The sequence below is a fragment of the Amblyomma mixtum genome, chromosome 3 (assembly GCF_055824585.1).
Source record: "Amblyomma mixtum isolate Tamu chromosome 3, ASM5582458v1, whole genome shotgun sequence".
Classification (NCBI taxonomy): Eukaryota; Metazoa; Arthropoda; class Arachnida; order Ixodida; family Ixodidae; genus Amblyomma; species Amblyomma mixtum.
Window position 1 is genome coordinate 357,180,770 of NC_143014.1, and position 22,532 is coordinate 357,203,301.

The 22,532-nt window shown below is 46.8% G+C and overlaps 1 pseudogene; it reads right to left on the reverse strand.

Moving 5' to 3' along the window:
* Positions 1 to 10,575: 10,575 nt before the first annotated feature.
* LOC149356440 (aurora kinase C-like) overlaps positions 10,576 to 22,532 on the reverse strand; it is a 39,517-nt pseudogene continuing 27,560 nt past the window's right edge.

Genomic DNA, 22,532 nt, shown 5'->3' on the forward strand with positions numbered 1-22,532 from the left:
CTATAATCCCAAAGAGGAGCTAGCGAACGCTATTGAACGTCAGGAAACGAAAGCAAGGATGACCGGTGAGCGCGCTTCTTCCTAGGGCTTAACTCGGCACCACGTAAAGCATGCGTTGTTCCGCTGGAAGGGAAGCTGCTGATCACGGCCGACCCACAAGCCGCACAAGCACCCATGATATACATGCAAGCTGCCGATGTCATCATCATCAGCCTGAATACGCCCACTGCAGGAACTAAGGCCCCTCCCGTGTCTTTCTATTAACGTTGCCCTTGGCCAGCTGCGGCCACCGTATCCCCGCAAACTTCCTAATTTCACCCGCCCACCTAGCTTTCTGCTGCCCCCTGTTCCGCTTACCTTCTTTTGGTATCCAGTCTGCTGCCTTTAAAAACCAGCGGTTTACTGGCCTTCGCAATACATGCTCTGCCCAAGCCCATTTCTCACTCCTGATTTCGAGTAGAATATCATTAAACCGCGGTTGTTATGTCACCTAATATGCTTACTTCCGATCTTTTAAGTTACACCTGTTATCTTTCTTCAGATCGCTGCGTTGTCGTTAGCTTAAGCTCAGCCCTTTTCGTTAACCTTCATGTTTCTGTCCCAGAGGTGAGTACAGGTAAAATACAGCTGCTGTGTACTTTTCTCTTGTGGGATATTGGTAAACTGGTCTTCATGATCTGAGAGAACGGGCCATAAGGGCTCCACCCCATTATTATTCCTCTAGTTATTTCCCTCTCGTGATTCCGATCAGCTGCCACTACCCGCACTTCTAGCACCGCGCTACCAATTGTGAACTTCTGTTTCCTTTCGGGACTGCTGAACATTACACTAGTTTTATGCACGTTTATTTTTTTTGCCGCCCACGTAGAAGACAAGGAAGCGGGCGAGGTGTTTGGGTTGGTCTTATAGGGGTTTAACGTTCCGAAGCGACACCAGCTGTGAGGAACGCAGTCACCTGTGTGAAAACATTGGTGCAGCGGAAATGTATCTTCGGGAGCGGCATTTCTTTTTATTTACTGCCGGCTGTGCGCGCATTTGCCTGCAATATACATCGGCAAGATGAATGGGTGACTGAACACTGCCTCTAGTCATTTCGGTTTAGGTCGTGACAACATAGTATCACGCGATTACAAACAGGAGTCACTGCCGCATTTAAATCACGGCTGGTTGACAGTGTACAGTCTTAGTCAAAAGTAACCAGGCTGCATGGTTTGCTTCTAGCTTGTATAGTGGAGCCCTTGTGGCTTTCCTAAAGATCAAAACGTGTTTGAAGGTAAGAAGACCCCCAGTCCTTACCTCTAACGACCATTCCAGCTTCAGGGAAGCTGTAAAGGCTCCACTGTACGAGCTAAAAGCAAAGCATGCAGCCTGGTTACTTTTGACAAAGACTGTACAAAACTCTAATATGGGCGAACTCATGAGTCTGCTTTTCTTGAGCACAGAGCAAGTTGGACATAACAAGTCCTGATGAAAACCAAAAATACATTGAGAAAAACTTTGCCATTGCATTTTTTCTCTTTTTGGTAGCAGTGTTAAGTCAATATTGACAAATACTTTGCCATATGAAGTTGCAGTGAGTTCTTGGCGTCCACTGCAATCAGAAAAATGCAGTGGTCTTGGAGCACCTCATGAGAAATGACAGTGTTTATTGTTGATTTTGCTCACTGGGATTTTGCAATCGGGAGGTCACCGGTACGAACCTGGACGATGTCACAATGATATTGTTGCAGAGCTGCTCACGAAATCGGCTTTATTGGTGTTATGCGGCTGTTTAGCACCGCTTCCTGGGTCAGCTGCAGCAGTTTGTTTAACAAGGCATTCTCGGAGTCTTGAGAAGATCTCGTCGATGGACTTGCATATGTCTACCTGCTACCTTCATTTGCCTGTGACTGCTTGCTACAGACATGATTACTTGAAGACTGCAAAATCAGCCCTGTGGAGCTGTTAAAGCTAGCGCTAGGAACAAAGATGACCAGAACAACAGCACTGCACAGAGTAGCAATTCTTGCTCTGTCGTCGTCCCTTAGCACAGTTTCGACATGTCAACTTGCCCCCAGTTCACCCCACAGTACACTATGGTCAAGCTCTGCGATATTTGTAGAAAGCAACAATGGGAGAGGAAACAGGGACTGTAGGCATATCTAGTGCATGCTGTGCAGATAGTTTCCTGCCTCATCATAGCTTGGCCCCTTTGTTTCTTAGCCTTAATCATTCAGCACCTATGGCGATATTTGTGGCATTGGCATGTGCTGCAAATCACCAAACACATTTCATACTCTCACCCCTGCTAGATTGTTTGGCCCATTAAGTTGTTTCATCCAGATCGGCAAGCTTTTAGAAAACATTTCTGCAATAGCCCACTTCCTCTTCTTCACGACATGCACCTTGACGGCAACATCCCCCTACCATGCTTTTTTCTTTGTTTCAAAAAGCATGCGATCCCCTTATTTATCCAAGGCTGGTTTTGTCCTGCTTTAACTTGCATTCAATAGCTCTGAAATGGATCCAACCTTAAACAGGCAGCCGTCGGCAGATTTCCCTTCTGAATTGTTATGCATCCTGCCTTTTCCTGCAATCTCGTACGTCCTTCAAGGCACTCCCTTCGGCCTAAGTTCATTACCCATATTATGACCTTCACATGAGTGTTTTGTCACATGCCTTCCCTGATAGCTATAAGGATTCTGCCATCTTACAATCAATACCAGCATTTCAGTTCTCCAAAACAACATTTTGCATGGTCTGGAATGGCCTGTTTACTAAAGTTACTAAGAATGCACAAATAAATTTTCTTATTCTCAGCATTACATTTTGCCATCTCAAAAGGACTTAGAATAAAGGTATGTTTTCTGATACTGGTTCGAATACTCACCTAACAACCTCATATGCCCACCCAGAACCTAGGATATTTTAACCACGACTTGTCCTTAGTAGCACCGTCCTCCAAGTTACTTCCGCACCAGCTTAGGAATTCTAATGGCACATAGCCCAAATCTGGCTTAACTAGAATCCCAGAATGAGTTGAGACCTGAGGCGCTTCTTTTATTCTCTGAAACTATTTTTGAAGCTCCAGCACTAAAGGTGAATCTTCAAATTTCTTCATGTCGTGCAGAAACTGCAGTTTTTTTTTCACTGTTTACCGTGACATAACTAATTAATCTGTTCTGGGTCATGGTTCCTTCTGCACTACTCGCACAAGCAGTGTTGTGCCTCAGTTAGCTCATGCCACTGCATTTGAAGATTCGTTTTTGTGTTTGCTACAAAAGGCTGGAATGGCCTTTCACCTCACAGGGCTTACTAACCTCTTGTCCTTTGAGCTAGTCAAGGCAGAAATCGATGCAGTAAATGATGATGTTGATGCACTGATTTAGGTAAATCTCCCCATGCGAAGAATTGTGGTAAGGGAGTAATTACTCATTAGAATCAACCCAAGTAAAGCCATAATGCTACAAGGAAAACCTACAAAGCTTTCCTTTGTAGCCGTATGGCTGTGCTTGGTTGCTAATGGTTAATTTCTTCTTATTAGTAAATTACATACTCATCAAATTCCTGCTTGCCATATAATGTTAGCTCATCACTGAAGTATTGTCATTTAGTACTGTTTAGGTATAATAAATGTCAAAATAAATTGTTCTAATCAAGTGCTTAGTCACTTGCACAGCTCAGCAAACCAATACGATGTTCTTTTTTAAACGCAAGATCTTTCCCACAATCTATTTAATTAATATCGGGGCAAACTTACACCATATTTTTTCGGACAGTATACGGTTGCATTTAGGCTAACTTGCACACTGCACAAGCTAGGTCTAGCAAGCTAAACTCGTGCACTGAAAAGCTAAGCATGCATTATTATGCCTATCGTTGTCAGTCTTTCCTTGGCGCTTCTCTCTTATCGTCTCTTCAGATAAGGAAAACGTGGAGTTCAAAACATGGCCAGTGAGAATGATACAAACGCATACTTATGCATGTGACTTTTATGTATTAAGGATTGCGTTAACTGGGCGGTTGGTATATCTTAAACACAAAAGCCGTCCACTTCAAGTTGCAGCAAAGAGATGCCAGAAACGATAAAAGCCATCACTGTTTTTTTCTGTTTTTATTCGACTTTTTGCGGCCTAACTTCATATTGGTCTTTTATAAATTTCTGATGCCTGTCCATGCCTCAGTTAATGTCATTCTTTGAAAGCCGACTGGCAGTGATATAGGAATATTTTGCTGAATATGTTGATAGTCAGGAAATGATAGCACTCTAAAATTCAGCACATGTCAAGTGGTATGTCTTGTTCCCAAGGTAGCAAATAAAGGTGAGCATTGCTAATCGTAAACTGATGTTCACAGTTGCATTCAGCCATTCTACATTGTACTGATTAGTAAAAATAACTTTAAGCATTGCTTTAAGGAGAACACATGCATATGTGCCTGTCATGTACCTAAACGGCTTATTTTTAATTTAATTTTATTGCACGACGTCATAGCTCCCATATTGGAAATCTAATTTCACAAGTTCTGCTTGAGATGTTAGTGTTAGCTTGTAATAACCAGATAACATGGCCATCGTGCCCTGTTTCCCTGGCCATACAAGTATTCTTTCTCAGCCTAAGCCAGGAGCCGTTTCCATATAAACCCTCGAAATTGGTTGTTGCATTTACGCTACCTGTAATTGTTTACTGGCTCCGACATCGCATTGCATTTATATTAATCAGAATGGCATGTACAGTCCTTTGTGCAAAAGAAAGGCACCCACTTTGTTTGGCATTCACAGCGACATTTCAGAACGCTTCCGAGTTGCACAGAGTATATGCCAGCTTGTTTTCACACGGCAACAGTGACACGGCCTTGAGCAGAACATACCACACGTGTTTTCAAAGCTGCATTCTGGGTTGTGTAACTCCAATGTCAACTGAGGAAGCAATGCTAAAGCACAACTTGATGGTCAGCTGTCACTGTGCAGAACAAAGCCATGCACTTTAGCCCAGTGATGCACGCCTAAGCTCCTTTGCAGCCACACAGTGCTATTTCTATTTTGGTTTTAATAATGGCCTGAAAAACATGTCAGAAATAATTCGCTATTGTTGCATTATCACTCTTCTTTGAAATGTAGAACTCCTTTAGTTACAACTGATTTTACGTGTTCTAATTAGCTGGAAACATAATTTCGCATGTACATTAGCATTTATGTTTGACAGCACTGTTTTGCTAAGTTGTAAATGTTTAAAGCATGAACAATTAAGACACACACACACACACACCTTTTATATTGGATAAGTAAGCATGTCTTTTGCAGTAAAAGTATAGGGAGCCAAGGAGAAAGCCGTATACATTTGCAGTGACTGCAAAATGCTTGGGAAAGGCTGCGAGTGCAATTATTTTTTTCTCGGCCAGCAATGCAAAAATACTGCAGCGTGGTATTTTGAATAACGGGATACATTTTTAAGTATGTAATCTTCACTATATAAAAAATGTATATATATATGTATATGTATATGTTCACTATATATCCCTATATAATTACGGACGGTTGTTAGCAGCCTGTACTGCAGCCTAGCGCGAACGAAAATCCGCAGTAAGAATCGCGTCGTTGTTCCGAAATTCTCGGGGCAGCGTAACTTTCAAAGCAGGCAGCATTCTGTGATTTTGTGCCAGCAATCACACACAGGTCATTGTGAGAAGGTATCGTCGAACGATGAGCAGTACTCGATTGCGATGTGGCGTGTTTTTCTGTCTGTTAAGTAAAAATGGCCCAAACACGTATCGTTTCCCACGACATCGCTTCAGATGATCAGATTCGCCTTCGATGTTGCAAAGTTTTGTCGCGAATTCGTTCTTGGGCGTAGGGGTGCGTTCAACCGAGATGCGTGCCATCACAGCCGACCACGTTTTTATGTTCGACAAAAATGCCGCGGCAATATAAACGTTCACGCAACGGATATGTTTTGAATACGCCGCAATTAATACTGGCCATTTCTACCGCACGATATCTCCGTGTTTCGTTACAAACACATGCCTGTACAGCCGCACGCGATTAGACAGGAGGCACTGCCGGGAGCGCCACTTGGAACGTTCGAACCATCCGGCTCGTCCGCAAGCAGCAAAGCGATCGTACAACGCCTTTCCGCCCCATATCCGGGCGGAGGCTGAAAACGAGCGGTCCGCTTGCTGGCGGAATCCACCCAAAAACAATCTAGCGACGGCCTTAACTGAACAACCTCCTGCTTATTTCCTTCTTATTTCACTTCCATCTTCCTCCCTTCCCTTATGGCGTGTTTCAGGTGTCCACCGAGATGTGAGACGGATACTGCGCCATTTCCTTACCTCAAAAACGAATTTTTCAACTTCCTCTTTCGTCATTTCTTCTTTTACTCCCTTTTTTCTTCCTTCTCTTACAGCGCGTGGGAGACCTCATTACTGTGTACACAGCCACCGCTGCGCACGACTAACGGAGCAACCTCCGGCTTATTTCTCTTCTTTTCTTTCACTCCCACGTTCTTGTGAGAGAGATATGTGAGAGAGATACTGTGCCATATCCTTTCCTCGAAAACCAATTTTTAATTTTCTCTTTCTTCATTTATTGCTTCCTTTCCTCCTTTATCTCTTCTCTTACCGCGCGTTTCAGGTGTCCACCGAGATGTGGGACGGGTGCTCCGCCATTTACTTTCCACAAAAATTTTCAATTAACTCTTTCTTCGTTTCTTTTTCACTCCCTCCCTTATCTGTGACCTCTTACTGCGACCACAGCCACCACAGCGCACACTAAGGAACAATCTCCGGCTTAAACAGCATGGCTGTTAAAATGTACAGAGGAAATGGATGATTCTAACTTGTACACTGGCTTGCCGGTGGGCTCTGCACCTGGCCCCGTAGCTACCGGTGTGCGTGCACAGCACGCAATCCTTAATTCTGCATAGATGGCTTGCACTGACATCAGAGTAGCCGCCATGTTGTTAGACAATTATAAAAGTCTGCCTGCATATCTAAATAACTGATCACCATCTTCTCGGTATAGAGTCATATGCATGGCTTGCTTTTGTAACAGATTAGCTCCGCTAAATAAAATCTCTTCCTCTCCCGTAACCGAGAGTAGAGTAAGCATGAAATGTTTACGGGCCTAATGTCATCTCGGTGGACACCCGAACCGCACCGTACAGGAAGGGAGGAACGCCACCACCCGTTCAGTGCGATGCCTTGCCATTTGAACGCAAGGTTTTTTTAGGAAAGGAAATGGCGCAGTAATTCTCTGCCATCTCGGTGGACACCCGAACCGCACCGTAATGGAAGGGAGGAACGCCACCACCCGTTCGGCGCGATGCCTTGCCCTTTGAACGCAGCGCTTATCCCCCGGGCCCCTGTGCGCCTGCGCGGCTTTGCTTCGATGCGCGAAGCCCCTAAGAGATCACGTATGACAACGAAGTGTATCGTGGCATTTATGTGCTTTTTGCACGCGTTATTACAAATCGGAAATTATAATTCCGTGCATTATCAAACGCACAGCTACTGATATCTTGATAAGCATTGAGAAGGCATTGGCAGCAGTTATTTTTTGTGACTCCTTTGGAGACCAACCGGCGCTTGCATGCCGGTCGCGTAGGAGGGCTTACAGAGTCTCGTTAAATCTCGTTAAGTCTCGTACGGTGCCCGGATGTTCTCGTTTCAGAGCCCGGATGACTGGAATTCAGTGCCCGGATGACTGGAATTCAGTGCCCGGATGACTGGAATTCAGTGCCCGGATTAGTGGATTTCAATGCCCGGATGAGTGGATTTCAATGCCCGAATGAGTGGATTTCAGTGCCCGGATGATGGCTCTCGGTCTCGGCGTGACGTCACCACACTGCCGACAACGGGGGCTAAAAGCATTTCATGCTTAAAATCTCCAGTGTTGGCATAGCTCATGTGATTCTTTCTCCTTTAATTTTCAAAGCGTTACTGAAGCCATCCATCCATCTCGTAAAATGTTTTCTGCGTCTGTTAATTCTCCTCCTTAACACACTAAAAAATATAAAGACGCTCTTCACTTTTCTTTTCACGCCATCTTTTCCTCAATTTCCTCGTATGGCAGAGAGAAAGCTCCTCACAAGCAACGAACTATTATTGAGGAGGTAGTTCCTGCTGTGTTGATGCTCCGGGCCATAGCACAGGGTGCCGTTGAGCCTATAGCGAGGCATCTGACTGATGCAGAGATGCGCGGTAGCTTTGACAGGCTTTATGCTTTCCTCATTTTTGTCTATAATGGCACTCCAGCGCATCATTATGTGTATAATACTGGAGTCACGACAGACGTGTCATGCAAATGCTCCTTTTTACTCCCGACGGTAGATTTGTTACAAAGAGTTTTCCACATGTTTCCTGCTGTAATCGAATTTTCTATTCAGAGTCAAATTTCTACTTCATGCCCTTTTTCCTGCAGCGCGTAGATAAAAAAAATTGGGGAAAAAATAAAACATTTTGCATCTTAATCTTTCCCGAAAACTCACGAAGACCGAACAACATATTTTGTGTTAGTTCGTGTTTTATAAAGCATGAAAAACGGCTCAATACCACACTCAGGACACTGAAAGCGAAGACAGCTCCGGTGTACCGTCCTCTTTTTCTGTACACTGTTTGGTTTTGCGGCGAATTCTATCCAAGAACACTCCTTTTTCAGCTATCTTTTCTCCTAAAATTCCTCGGAAAAGGTTAACTTTCCCGAATGAAACGTCACTACATCTACACCTGTCCATGGAATGCTATAAGTGCGCCGTTGAACAACTATGCTTGTTGGGAGGAATCGCAGACAGTAAGGGTTTGCTCATACTTAATTTGTTTTTGTACGCGGCCCATGAAGATTATTTCCTTCCATTAGTTATGCAGGTTGTACGGAAACCTCTCCGTTTAGGAGCGCAGTTGACAGTTTGTTTTAACAAGGATTCAGTATACTACTTTTCCTCGTTATACGTTCGCTCTCGGTTCATGAAGACACGTGCTGCGATTCGGCGCAGAGGCCGAATCACAGCTGAAGCCGCGTATGAATTCAGCACATCCGTCAATCAGCCCCACCCCGCCCGCCATGGCGCCTGGTTTTCTTTGTTTGTTTATTGGCAAAATCCTGTAGTTCGGCGTTTTATGGCTTTGTTGTCGCTTGTCCGCCGGCAAAGATACGAAGGGATTTGGATTCGAAGTTGAAAGGCATTTCCCCGCCGCACTGATAAAAACTTGGGACTCTCTGATGAGGAAATTCCCGACAAGTGATGTAAACTGCTGGCCGCGAGCGGTGTAGCCTAGCGGCACCCGGCCGGACGTTGATGGCCTCCATCAGCCGTCGCTAGATTCTTCAGCGTCACTTAATTAACGTATGCATCAGAGTTACAAAGGACCCCGTTCCCGTTCCCGACAACAAGGCTCTCGCAAAGAACTGCGGCCTGCGCTTTAGAGACTTCGACTTCACACAGAGGGCAGTGCTCTTAAGGGCTGAGGCAGAACAGTCCGAGTGTTGAGGAGTCGGCAGGAAGCCAAGGTACTGTGCGTCAGTTTACACTGCCGAACCACCGTCACGACTGGTGAGTTCAGCCTGGTGCGTACGGACATATTTAAAGTCTGCAATATTAGTCCTCGTAGTTCTGCAATATTAGTCCTCGTAGAGTATTGGTACGCTGACGAAGCGAATATGCCGAGCGGTGCGTTTGCCAACGTGGAGGTCCATGCAACATTACCTAGCTACAGTTTTCCTCGTCGTAGGTGCGTGCTGCGGCGTGAACTTTGTCCGAGGAGCCCTTAAAGCGGCACTGGGAGCTCCTCTAGTTCTCCGCACTTGTAAATCGACGCGCTTCAACAAAGAAACCACGCAGGCACGCATAGCGCATCCACGGAGCACCAAAACATACCGAAACTCAGCTGGCCGCCTGTAGGGCCGACAATTCTAGGTTTTCTTTTCCTTCAGACGTTCAGGCTGTTTCTCTTCCCTCTTTCTCCTGTGATAAAAGTGCACTAGCGGTTTCAAAACAAAATTTAACTTCGGCATCCAAACGCGTATCCCATATCCACGTTGGTCAACCTCAGAGATCCCTTGCTTTTCAGCTATTCCGTCATCGCGCTTGTAGTACCTGCGTGATTAGCCTGTGGCGGCGATACCTGTATTTTAGTTCTTGCTCCTTTCTACCTTACAAGACATTTATTTGCAGTAAGGTTGGTGTTTTTGTGATCAGGAGCTGGTATTCTATCGGTACAGCTTAAATTTCTCCTGCGTTCCTTTAAAGATATCCAGTTTAATTTTTAGTTCACGGGATGTGATAAGATAAAACAGCTTTTGGCATTAAATTTAAAATATAATTAGCAATCTGAAAACACAATGTCTCACAGCTTCACGGTAAACAATGCAAGTGAATGCTCGTTACTTTGTGAATAAAACCTGCTGTACGAAATTGAGTAAAATTTTACCCAATAAATGTCCTATATATGCTGTACAGTGTACTTACATTATAAATGCGCAACAAAACACGAAACCCAAACACCTAAACCGATACAAGCAATTTGAGATGCCTCTTCGAAAGTGCACTAAAAAATCAGAATGCCCAGTGAACGCAATGAACGGTGCCCGCAAGGATCTTTTCAGAATGTTGTGCACACTACTGTGGTGTCCGCATTCTTCGTAATCCACGGGTGAGCCAGTACTTCATACAGGGAAATGCGGTCTACCGGACGTTTCTGGACCAGCTGCGACAATAAGAGAACATGTTGCAGCCCTTGGCATATTTAAAACTAAACATGTCCATCTCCCTACTCTATACACCTATTTTTTCTTAGCAATCCTTAGGCATCGCACCCTAGCCTAAATACCTTTTCGTGTATTATCCACCTTTACTTCCCCTTAACTTACTTAACGTACTTACCCTAATTAACCTGCCTACACTACCGCGCCCTGAACTATCCAACCCTATTTGTCCTAGGTACCTTAGCAAGCCTAACGTATCCTATACTGCCTACCTACCTTATCTTAACCTAACCTACCTACCTGCCAGTTTATCTAACATTGACTATCAAAAACTGAATATATTTATATAAAATAAGCGCATTTAATACAAAGAACGCTGCTTCTGAAGAAGAAAACCATATAAGCACAGGCCTCTCTAAGTGCAATATGCAAACTTTGCTATACAAAAAGTGAGGTACAAATATGAACAGAAAAGAACTGGGCTGTGGTGGCAGTGTATATCTGCAGTGCGGGCAGGCATATCAAATGCAACACGTACGCTTCACTGACAGGCATGGATGCAACCTCCAGCCACCAGCGGTACACTATTTCACGAAATGCGTGCTGCTAACCTTTCCGATGATGTCACGAGCATCGGCACCGACATGGTACGGGAACTCAATCTCGGCCACCCATATGCGCTCTCTGAATCCGACTCAAAGGGTAGAGTGCCCACCACCATCTCGTAGATAACGACGCCCAGACACCACTGGTCCACCTTCTCGTTGTATTCGGCGCCCGTGATCATTTCCGGCGCCATGTACTCCAATGTGCCGCAAACTGTGCGTCGCCTGCAGGCAACATTGCAAGATTAAACATGCGTATATTTCCAGCTTGCACTAAGAAGCAATCAACCGCTCGCTATTACTAGTCATGTGCGTACCACTTATCAACAAACATTTAGCTAGCTGCTGCTCTGAAGCGGTTTTGCAGCTGTTTTTGCAGTCACTGACTATCGCGCGACAGTAGTTCGAGTCACTTTTGTTCTCTTGTTTCAGCATGGTAAGTCGTGACGCGATAGCAGGTGTGTGTAAGGCCTGAATTAGTTGCACTGAGGCTAACCGAGGGCGAAGGGCGAAGCTGCACTTACTAGAAGCGGATTATTTATGATGATATGCCTATAATGAAAACATCCCCTATTCTCTTTGGTTTCACTGACTGTCGGCTTCGTCATTTATGTGATAACAAGCCCTTTTTTGCCTTCCCTCGTCTGCTCAATCGCTAACGACGGCCTCGACTTCCCTTACGCCCTCACCGTTCGATCACGTTCCTCCATGGCACTCGCGGGAATGCAGCACGTTCTACGTCCGCCGCTATGGACGAGGATGACACTGATGAGCACCCTGAAGGTTCGGTTACACTGCAAATTAATACCCACGAAAAAAGATGATTGGACAGCCGTCGCCTTCGTTTAGTCGATAGAGCAGCGGACGCGAAATTCAAAGGTCGTGGGTTTGGATAGCACTGGCTCTAAGTAGTTGTTTCTTCTGCTTTGTAGTCAACTTTATGTGAAATATACCATTTTAATCTCAAAATGAAGGATGCCACAAGTTAAAAAAAAAATACCTTATGCTTCCTGGTTTGAGTGGCTGTTTCCCGGCATGCATGTCATAACGGGCCCCTCTCTCCCCTTTCCTTTCCTGCACAGCTCCTATAATAGGACAATTTACAATTGCCGAACCCTTTGTTCACAAAACTTTCATACACTAAAAAAAGCAAACAGTATAGTTTTTGAATTTGGCCCTACACCTCAGTTTAATTCGTTCGTACAGAACAGCTGTATGCAGGGTGTTCTGCATTTATCTGTCCGGGTTGCAAAAATTTGTCCTGCGGAAACTACTGGCTTTTTTTCTCTTAGGCACATACCACAGGGCAGCTTATGACAGTCTGCGTTTTCCGATAAATGATTTAACATGGGAACTGACAGGAGTTGGCGAAGAACTGCAGTCCTCTGCGCATAGAATTTTCGTCGAGGCGAGCGGAATAGCCGATATGAGAGGCTGCGCCATCTGGCGAACTTCGAGAAAACCAATGACCTTGCTTTGAGGAGGGGCAGGTCTCACAGTACCCCAGATGGTGCCGCTGCTCAAACTTGCTATTCCACTCGCCTCGACGAAAATTCTCTGCAAAATACTGCAGTTTTTCGCCGATTCCAGTAAATCCAGGTAAGTTCTGATGTGACGTTGTTTATCGGAAAACGCAGACTATCGTAAGCTACCCTGTGGTCTGGTGCTGAGCCCAAATGGTCCACTAGTTTGTGCAGGATAATTTTTTACAACGCGGCCAGATAAATACGGCGCACCCTGTACAAGCATACAAGGCCGATATAAGGGAAAAAAGCACCACAGCACTCTAAACGTGTTCACCGTCTGCAGACAATCGAGCATGCCAAGTGGATGCCAGCCAGTGTGCCTACCTGAGAGAGGGTTAGTGCACGGACCAGCCGAAGTCGGCGATCTTGATCTCCCCATTGAAGCCAAGGAGCAAGTTCTCCGGCTTGATGTTCCGGTGTACCACCCTTTGGCTGTGGCAGGCCTTGAGGGCCTGGCACAGCTGGTAGGCGTGCTGTAGGGGAGAATGTGTGCGCGCTTTGTAACAAAAGCAACGACACCGACCAATCGTACAAGGGGTCGACAACATGCGACTGATGGACCAGTTAGGGAGTATATATGGTAGTCATGTAGAGCGATATTCTCATGAGTTGTATAAGTTGAGTACGAAGTAAGAGTGTATTCTAGTCAATTACAAGCTCACTTTCTCGGAGCTTCTATTAAGAAGTACATTATGATTGAATAAAGCTCCGTATTTAATTCTTAGCTTTTTCTTTTATCACGTAACTTTTAGACGGTGATGGCGCCCATCTTTTCAGGCAACTGATTCCTGCTTGAAATACAAGCGTAGCGAGTAGCACATGGAAAATTCCAGCCCTTTCGCCTTCACTAATCTCTACTGAAACAGAAATGATTAATGAAAAAATCAACAACGCAGGAAAAAATGCAGCAGATATCCAAATTACTCCAAGCTATAAGAGCCGAATATACGAATTCTTTGGTCCAAACCGGCTAATTTTATTTGCTACACAAAGCTAAAGCCCTCCGCCCCACAGTATGCTGCCGAGATCGGACAGCCCGATACTGAGGCTTGAGTGCAGCGATCCGGTCCATTCATGTGGCGGCGTTCATATTGCTCATTATCATCATCATCACCACCACCACCAACCTGACTGCACCCACTCAAAGGCCTGCCCTATGTCTCTACAACTAACTCTTCCTTTGCCTGTCGCGGCCCCCGTATCCCCGAAATCATGTCAGTCTTATCCACCCACCTAACTTTTTTCCGCCCCCCCCCCCCCCGCCACGGTTGCGTTTTCATGGACTGCACTCCGCTACCTTCAAGGACAAGCGGTTGTCTTGTTTTCGAATTACATGCCCTTGCCAAGCCCATTTCTGCCCTTTGATTCAGGCTATCATATCATAAAGTAGCGTTTTTTACTCACGCACTCTGGTCTCTTCGTGTATTTTAACGTTACACGTGTCATTTTTCTTTCCATAGCTCACTCCGTTGTCTTCACCTTACGCTGAACCGTCTTCGTTAGCTTCCACGGTTTTGCCCTATAGGTGACTACTGGCACGGCCGCTCAATGGAGGCGCACTTGGTGCGGCCCGTCGCGTCGCGCCTCAATGGCTGGGGGAGCGCGTATTGGGAGAAGTTCAAGTTTCCGCCGTCATTCGCCGTTGGGGCGCCACCACTCCGGGACAAGCCGCCGCCGACACGAACGGCCTGACGACGCGGAAAGAGCGCGCTGGCTGTGTTGGCACGTGCACGGCACGTTTTTCCGCTCTAACTGCTCTGCATGACCACGTGGTTCTGCTAGTTCCGCGTGCTTGTCATCGGTGCCTGTGTCGACAGCGTCCTAAGCGCATGCGACACCATGCCACGCAACTGCTGCGTGCCGCTGTGCACCACAAACGTAAGAAAAGATCCGAAGATCGGTTACCACGAGTTCCCGTGCGATCCACATCGTCGAGCAGCGTGGCTCAAAAACATATCTCGGGAAGGCTCGGGCGGAAAAGGAAGTAGGTGGGAGCCGAGTGACAAGTCACTGGTATGCTCCCTGCACTTTACAGATGACGACTACAGGAAGAACACAAAACTGAAGATTCTGCTTCCGTCAGCCATCCCCTCCGTGTTCCCGAACTACCCACGTTATATGCTACCAACAAGTTCGCAACGAAAGAAGAGACCTCAAGTTGACCGCTCTGCTGATGGCACAGTTAGAACAACTCCAGCTGAGTGCCACGGCTCGAGGGAAGACCCAAATGCGAGTGGATCTCGCGTTTCTGATGGCGACCATGATGTTGCTCCTGAAGTAAGCACGCAAATGAGCACCGAAAGTACCCTGTTGACGGAGGATGGAGGCCAGCCTTGGTTGGAAACCTGTAGCAAAAATGTTTTGCTGGTTGATGAGGCTTGTCAGACTGCGTTTGATCTCGCGAGCGTGATGGACGATGCAAAGAAGACCGAGAACAGGCTGAAATCGAAAATCGCTCGTCAAGGAAAAGCGCTGCAAAAACTGCAAGCCGAGCACGACAAAATGAAAGAGCGCTTGCAAGGTTATCAAGAAAACAAGGCGGTTCAGGATTTCATGAGGTTACTAAAATCAGCTGAAGCAGGTGACAAAACGGCTCTCTTCATCGAAAATCAAGTTGCCAACTGTTGCAAGCAAAAAACTGTGTACAGTGAACCTGTTCTGAGAGAGTGCGTACTTTGGAAAGCGTGCTCAAACAAAGGCTACGAGCACGTCCGATCAAGGGGTCTATTTAAGCTGCCGTGCCGAACCACCCTGCAGAAGTATGTAGGTCGGTCAACAGGAGAGATTGGAGTGACATCCCTCATCAAGGAACGTCTTCGTGTGGAGTATGAAAACCTGAGTGTGCCACAAGAGGCTTACTGTTCATTAATAATTGATGAAATGGCTATAGCGCAAAAAGTTATATATGACCGGCAAGTCGACAAAGTTTTCGGCCTCGTAGACATGGGCTCTGCAGAGCTCTCAACAACAATCCCTCAGGTGGCAAACCGTCTGTTGTGTTTTGTTTTGAGAGGCTTGTCAACGCCTTACATCATACCAGTAGGTTATTTTTTCACCCGCTGTCTCAAGAATGACAAGCTTCATTCAATGACCATGGAAGTCATGCAGTCAGTTGAAGAGGTTGGCTTTCGCGTCTCAAGAATTGTTACGGACAACCACCAAACCAATGTTGCCCTGTTCAAGAGCCTTTCAGAGGAAGGTGCACTTGTACACGCGGTGCCTCACCCTTTCAGGGAAAGTGACCCCCTTTTTTGGCGTTTGACCCAAACCACCTGATTAAAAATCTCCGCACGAACTTCCTCGAAAGAGAATTGGTAGATGAGGGGCAGGCCATTCGAGGTGGATTTTACTTGAAGAAGGTTTTTGAAATTCAATCCCAACTTCTAGTTAAACCTGTTAAATTCCTCACACGGGCTCATGTTGAGCCAAACAACCTGGAAAAAATGAAGGTGCGCAGGGCAACAGATATATTCTCCCCGCCTACGATAGCTACCCTTCAGTTCCTCCAGGACAACCCGCAGTGCCATCCTGAAGCTTGTGCATTTCAAGATAGTTCCGCCACGATCACTTTTATGAGAATGATATCAAAATGGTATGCCTTGCACAACATCGCATCAGTGAAGCCGTGGAGACACCAAGAGGAGCCATTCTATCTGTCAGACGACGAGCGACTTTCTTGGTTAGAGCTGGACTTTCTTTGCTATGTCGAAGACATTCAGGCCCAAGGAGACACGTCGAAGCAAAGGCTAACCAAGGAAACGTACGAAGCAACAATCTTGACAACCAGATCAACAGTGGCACTAATTGAGTACCTCCTTGATCACATCAAGTAAGTATCTTTACAGCGATGTCTTCTGTGTGTCTTACACTAGTGCATTGTATTTAATCGAATCTTTTGTTTTCAGCTTCCGATACGTCCTAACGCAGGCCCTCAACAGCGATCCTGTGGAATCGCTTTTCAGCACCCTAAGGCAATTCAATGGCGGGAACGACAGAGTTGACGCAAGGGCTGCAGTTTTCACATCAGAGAAAATATTGAAGGTACCATTTCCGAAAAAAATAAAATAAACGGAGACGATTCACATTTCCGCATGCTTTGTGCAGGTTGGCATCTTGCAAGCATCAAAGTCCGCAAATGCACCTATCAACTCTGAGGCAAAGGCAGCTGTAAAACTTGGCACTCATGGTTGCGAAAGTCGTACCTTGCCGGCTGTCATCACGTCTGCTGCGAGGGAGCTTTCTAATGAGCTAGGTTTCATTCATGTGTGGTGTGAACCAGCAGCTGACATAGAGTTAGCACCGATTGCATACTTGGCTGGTTACCTTGCACGTGCATGTGAAGAGAAGGTATGAATATTTTTACGAAATTGCATGAAATATTTTTTATTTTGGCTGTTGTTTTCAGTGCCTACGCTTATTTTCATTATTTTATATATAACCACAGTTTAAGTATATTCGAGTGCTTAATTTGCAGTGTCATTAATTTTATTTTGTGTCAGTCCCCGTCCCTTTCCTAACCGTTTGTTCTCGTTTTCAGGTGCCTTGTGATTCTTGCGAAACCCTGCTGCAGGAAACAAAGCCAACTGAAGCAATTTATGGATTTATCAAGAATCTTGACGATGGACGCCTGAAGTATCCGAAAATGGAAATAGTTGCCTTGTGCAAGCTAACATGCACCTTTGTTAGCAAAGTGATGAAGTGCGCAGAGGTCAGAAGAAGCAGCAAGCTATGCAACATGTTGGTTTCAGCCCTTCTTCCCTATTTTGAGCGATGCCCGCTGTTGATTTGCGAGAGGGAAGACCGCAGTCACACCAAGGACCTCTGCAAAGTATTTCTAAACAAGCTAATGCGACCACTGCTGACCAATTGGGCAGGAAACATTAATCTTACGGTGGAAAAAATCATACTAGCCCATAAACCTCTCTCGAGGAAAGTTCTTCGCTTTTAAAGTAGGCCTGAATTCCTTAGGTGCATCACGTGACTTCAAAATAAAACAAAAAGCATTGGCTAAGCCTGCTGGCGTCTAGTTAAACTGGCTTTCTTGTGTTCTTTCTTTTGCGACAGTTTGTGTCAGCATTATATTTACGTGGTGGTGCCCACTTGAAACTATTTCCAGCGAAAACGCAGCAACAGGCTGAACTATAATACTGAACGTTGCGACCACAAATGTAAGTTTACAAAAAGTGCACGTTGAATAAGTGGCCGAAACCTTGTCCCGAGTTGAAGATTGTAATATGCAATAAGTTATTACAGTGCTTGAAACGCCCGTAACCGAATGGATGACCGCTCGGCGAAGCGCACTTCTGCCTCGATTCTCGGTGTAAACGCACGTGCGATTTGAAAAGCGCAGTGATGGCAACATGCCGCTATCACGCTATCAATAGCAAACTGGCACGTGTCATCACCATAATGTGTGAAACGCAGCTCAGAAAGGCTAAAATTATAAAGCGCCTACCGCGCGGACGCCTAAACGAAAGCACTGCCTCGGCCGCTGCGCACAGCTCTCCGCCCGGACCCGTCCCGGAGCGGTGGCGCCGCAGCGGTGGCGGTGAGAACTAGGCGCAATACGGCTCTTTCGGGCGACGCGACGGGCCGCACCCAGTGCGCTCTCTCTATTGAGCGGCCGTGCTACTGGTGAGACACATCTGTTGTATTTGCCGATATTCCCCAATAGGAAAGTACCCAACAGATGTATTATATTGCTCATACCTGGCCAAGAAGACTGGAAAACGCGGCAGGGCACAGGCAGTTTTAGCAGACCGTGACTCGCTGCCCGATCTCGGAGGTTGTGGCTCATACAGCTTTCACCCCTCTCCTCGACTGAGATTCGGCGATAATTCAATCGCTTTCATCATCAACAGAGCACTAACTTTCTTATACCTATAACACGACCGCCACAGATGCAACAATTCTCTTTTACGTATAACATGGCGGTCATAGAGTTATTACACTGATTTCGTGCTGCGTCCTCCTTTTTGAGATCAACCTTGTGTCTCTTGGCAGCTGCAGCTGAAACTCCATAGTGTGTAGCGCTGTTTCGCAGCACCGCCGCTATAGCTGTTAGCTGTTTCACACTGTTATTGGTTTTGTAAGGATGTTGACATCAGCCTAGAGAATATTAGTAATAATTATCTTTCGATTCGAATTTGGTTCGGGCGTGAGAAAACACCAGCCGCACACCCCTATAATCATTACTTTCTCTGAAGATCAGCTTCACTCTAGAACATGGGTGTCGAAGAATTAGCTGCATAAACCGGAAGCTATATGTTGTCAGCTTTGCTCCTCAGCCTCATCGTTTAATTCAGCCCATTACATCTCCGCCTTAATATGCCTTTAAACCTTTTATACGCGTTAACATTGATGCTCCCCAACAACCACACTGTTCAATACCCCTTCCTTCACCTGTTCCTCAACGTAAAACTAATTTCTTCAGAAGAACCACCCGTCATAAGTTACCAGCCCTGGAGATCAGACTACTGGCTTGTGCGCAGAGGCACAGCACTTTTGTCACAGCATCAGAGGATGACCTCTGGCATCACTGAAAGCTGTGGTGACGGAAGTCAGGGGAGTGAAGCATGGGTGAGAAGAGGAGGGAGCACTCACGGTGGCTGCTCGTTGGTCGGTGAATCGCCCAGCGGCACGAAGGCGGGGGTACAGGGCCCCCGAAGGTGCATACTCCAGAATAAGGTAGACACGGGTACTGTCATGGAACCAGTTGTAGAGGCACAGGATGTTCGGGTGCCTGCAAGGGAAGGACCAAAGTGGCCGTTGGGCAAGTGAACTAGTCTGGCACCGGTGGTCACTCGCAAAGCAAACGCTGTGTTAACGTCCATTGAAAGATAAAGTAACGCAAGGCAAGGGAAGAAAATCGAGGTGTTCTGAACATAATCTTCAGCAACCCCGTAGGCATTCTACACTGCTATCAAGCTATTCGACAATTCCGAGAAATGTTGAAGTGCGTCGGGAGTTAAATATCATTCACACAAGCACTGATAACAGAGCAGACAGACAAAACGACAGAACAGATGGACGCTTAAAAATCATTACACAGTGTAAAAGCCTTGAGAAATTTCAACACTGTTTTACGCGTGCATTTCCTGTACTTTCACGCGAAAAACACTGGCACTGGTTTAGCTCTCGTTACGCCTGGAGGATTGCGAAAGCAACGAGAAGAGAGAGGCGATGGAGAGCGCGCGGGAGCGGCGGCGGCTCCGGCACGCTAGCTATGCGCCGCTACTGCGCATGCGCAACTGGCGAGCGCGGTGGCAGCACCTCTGAGTCACACGCGCAGCGACGGCGGCGGCGCGCCAGCAGTGCGCCGTGTGATGTCACGGCTCCTCGCGCATGCGCAGTATGGCCATTCGTCAGCTCCGAGAAATGGCTCGGACACTCGCGTAGTGTTGCTTTCGGAACATAAGAACACTAATTCACTTATTTTGCCCGCCTAATATCCTCACCACAAGAGCACACTTCACAGCATTTAAGGTAACCACCTTTTTTTTTAATTGTGGGTACCTTAACCGAGGTTAACAATTAGCCTTATTCTTCCGTGCGCAAAACAGCACCATGCTTAGCGAAAAACGTGGTTACTTTAACCGAGGTTACGCACGCCGGTGCGTCACCGTGGCTGCTTTGAATGATGAGTCAGAATACAAAAATAAGCAAAGAATTGAAGTTGACAAGAATGACGGCATTGTATTCTGGAACAACAGCTTTTCCACGAAAACTGCTGTACTTTGTGTAGAGAAATGCGCTTCATTATGAAATACCTCAAGCCATGGAAGTTATGTGTGAAATTTACATAAGCAAGGTTTCTGGTACCCTACTTATTCTAATCATGTACCACTGCAATTTTTTTTAAATTGTTGGCGGAGCGTATCTGGTGTAAAATTTCAAGCATTTCGTCAGACTTTTCGCTTTTCCACGTCGAAAATAACAAAGTAACCGCGGCAATCACCTGTACAAAATCACGTGTGATATCTTCTGAGAGCCACCATGCTACATCCAGAGCGCATCAATTTTTGTTCCATAAGGAGGTTTGGAAGGGATCGGAAGTGTACGTGGGGTCATTGGAACGCGGCTAGGGGCGCTCAAAGCGGAGCGTCTCCTTTATTGGAACGCGACCGCTCGCGAACGCGCCAAGAAGTACGGGTGTCCACCCCGCCCCGCGGTACCGATTCGCGCACGTGCTGGCACGAATGTCTATTTGTGTTTGTTTTTATTTTGTGTTGGAGAGAGTGCTCTACCTTACGGAAGCTGGAGGGCTGGCCATGCCCTGGATGAACCAATGATGTTAAGACCGCAACATGATTGGAAGCTACGGAATGTGGACCGGACCTTTAGTGCTTTAAAACTGGGCCCCGGAGCCGGAAGCGAGGTTCTGCGCTAAGGTGAGATGCTACGCATCTTCGGCAACGCCGAGTAAGGGCCTCCGATAGTGTTAGCCAGTTCCACCTTTTTGTAGTTTTGTATCTTTGCGCCGTTTAATTTGTCTCGAGTACCTTCAACTTGTTTATGCTGTAAATATTTGTACATAAACTTCAAGTGCTCGCATTAAGCCTGCATCTCTACTCATTGAGAGACCGTCTCTGACGGGGCACCCCTGGTGCGAAGAAATAAGCTTCAGTCTTCGAGTTATACCAACCGTCTCTGGCGGGCCACCTCTGGTGCAGAGAAGAAGAAGAAGAACCTGTGAAACTTTACTGGCGCAGTCGACAGGATCCTGCGGCCATCGGAAGACGGCGCAGGAAGAAGGTTGAACGCAGGGAGAAAGGCGACGGTCAGGCAACAGCAGCGTTCGAGAAAGGACCTGCGGAGAGACGGCGGCAAGGACGTAAGGACCACGGCAGTAGTCCAGCGACGCGGGGCTGCATCCGGTCAAGGAAAGCAGCGCGTCGAGAACTCGACGGTCACCGGCGGGTCGCAGCAAGTCGCGACAGCGGGCACAGGACCAGCGGCGTGCGACGGCTCATCGCAGCGTCCAGTGAAAGTGGCGGCGGACTGCGAAACCAAGGAGCTGGCAATGCGGATCGAAGCATCGAAACTGTGAGTTTCCTTCGTCGCATTGTTAGCGTCCCTGTGCATGTGTTCGAGCCGGTAGGACAGTTGAGGGATACAGACGGCGGTATGGAGAGTTATCCATGCCGGCCCTCACTCGATGTGAGGTACCGAGTAGAATTGGCAAAGGCGCGCTTAGCCTATTATCAGGCAGAGCTTGCAAAAGTGAATGGAGGAAAGGCGCCGCTATGCGAGGAAAAACCTCCGGATTTGCAGGCGTTAGAAGCAAGGCGCCAGCAGCTAGAGCTCGAGCTGGCTAAGCTCAAAGAGTCCAGGAGAGCTAGTCAACTAGCCAGGGAGAAATGCTCCGAGTCCCGAGCGGAGAGGCTGCCAGTGCTGGAAGGCAAAGGAAGGCAATACCTGTCAAGCGCAGGTCATGAAAACAGCCAGGCAGCAGTAAAAATTGAGCCAGATTTCTGCGAAGCTGGAAGCGCAGTTGAAGGAAGTATCGTGACGGCACGCAGCGTCGCGGTATTAGAGGCGGTGAACGCGCACTCCGACGATCCAGCTGCACAGGTTAGCTCTACCCCAAATGACGCCAGGGACGCGGACGCGAGTTCGGGATTGTTGGAAGTCACTCTGACAATTCCGAAAACGCAGTCCCAAGCAAGCTGTGAAAAAGAGCATTTCGTGCAGCAGGAAACGGTCATTGAAGACAGACGCCAG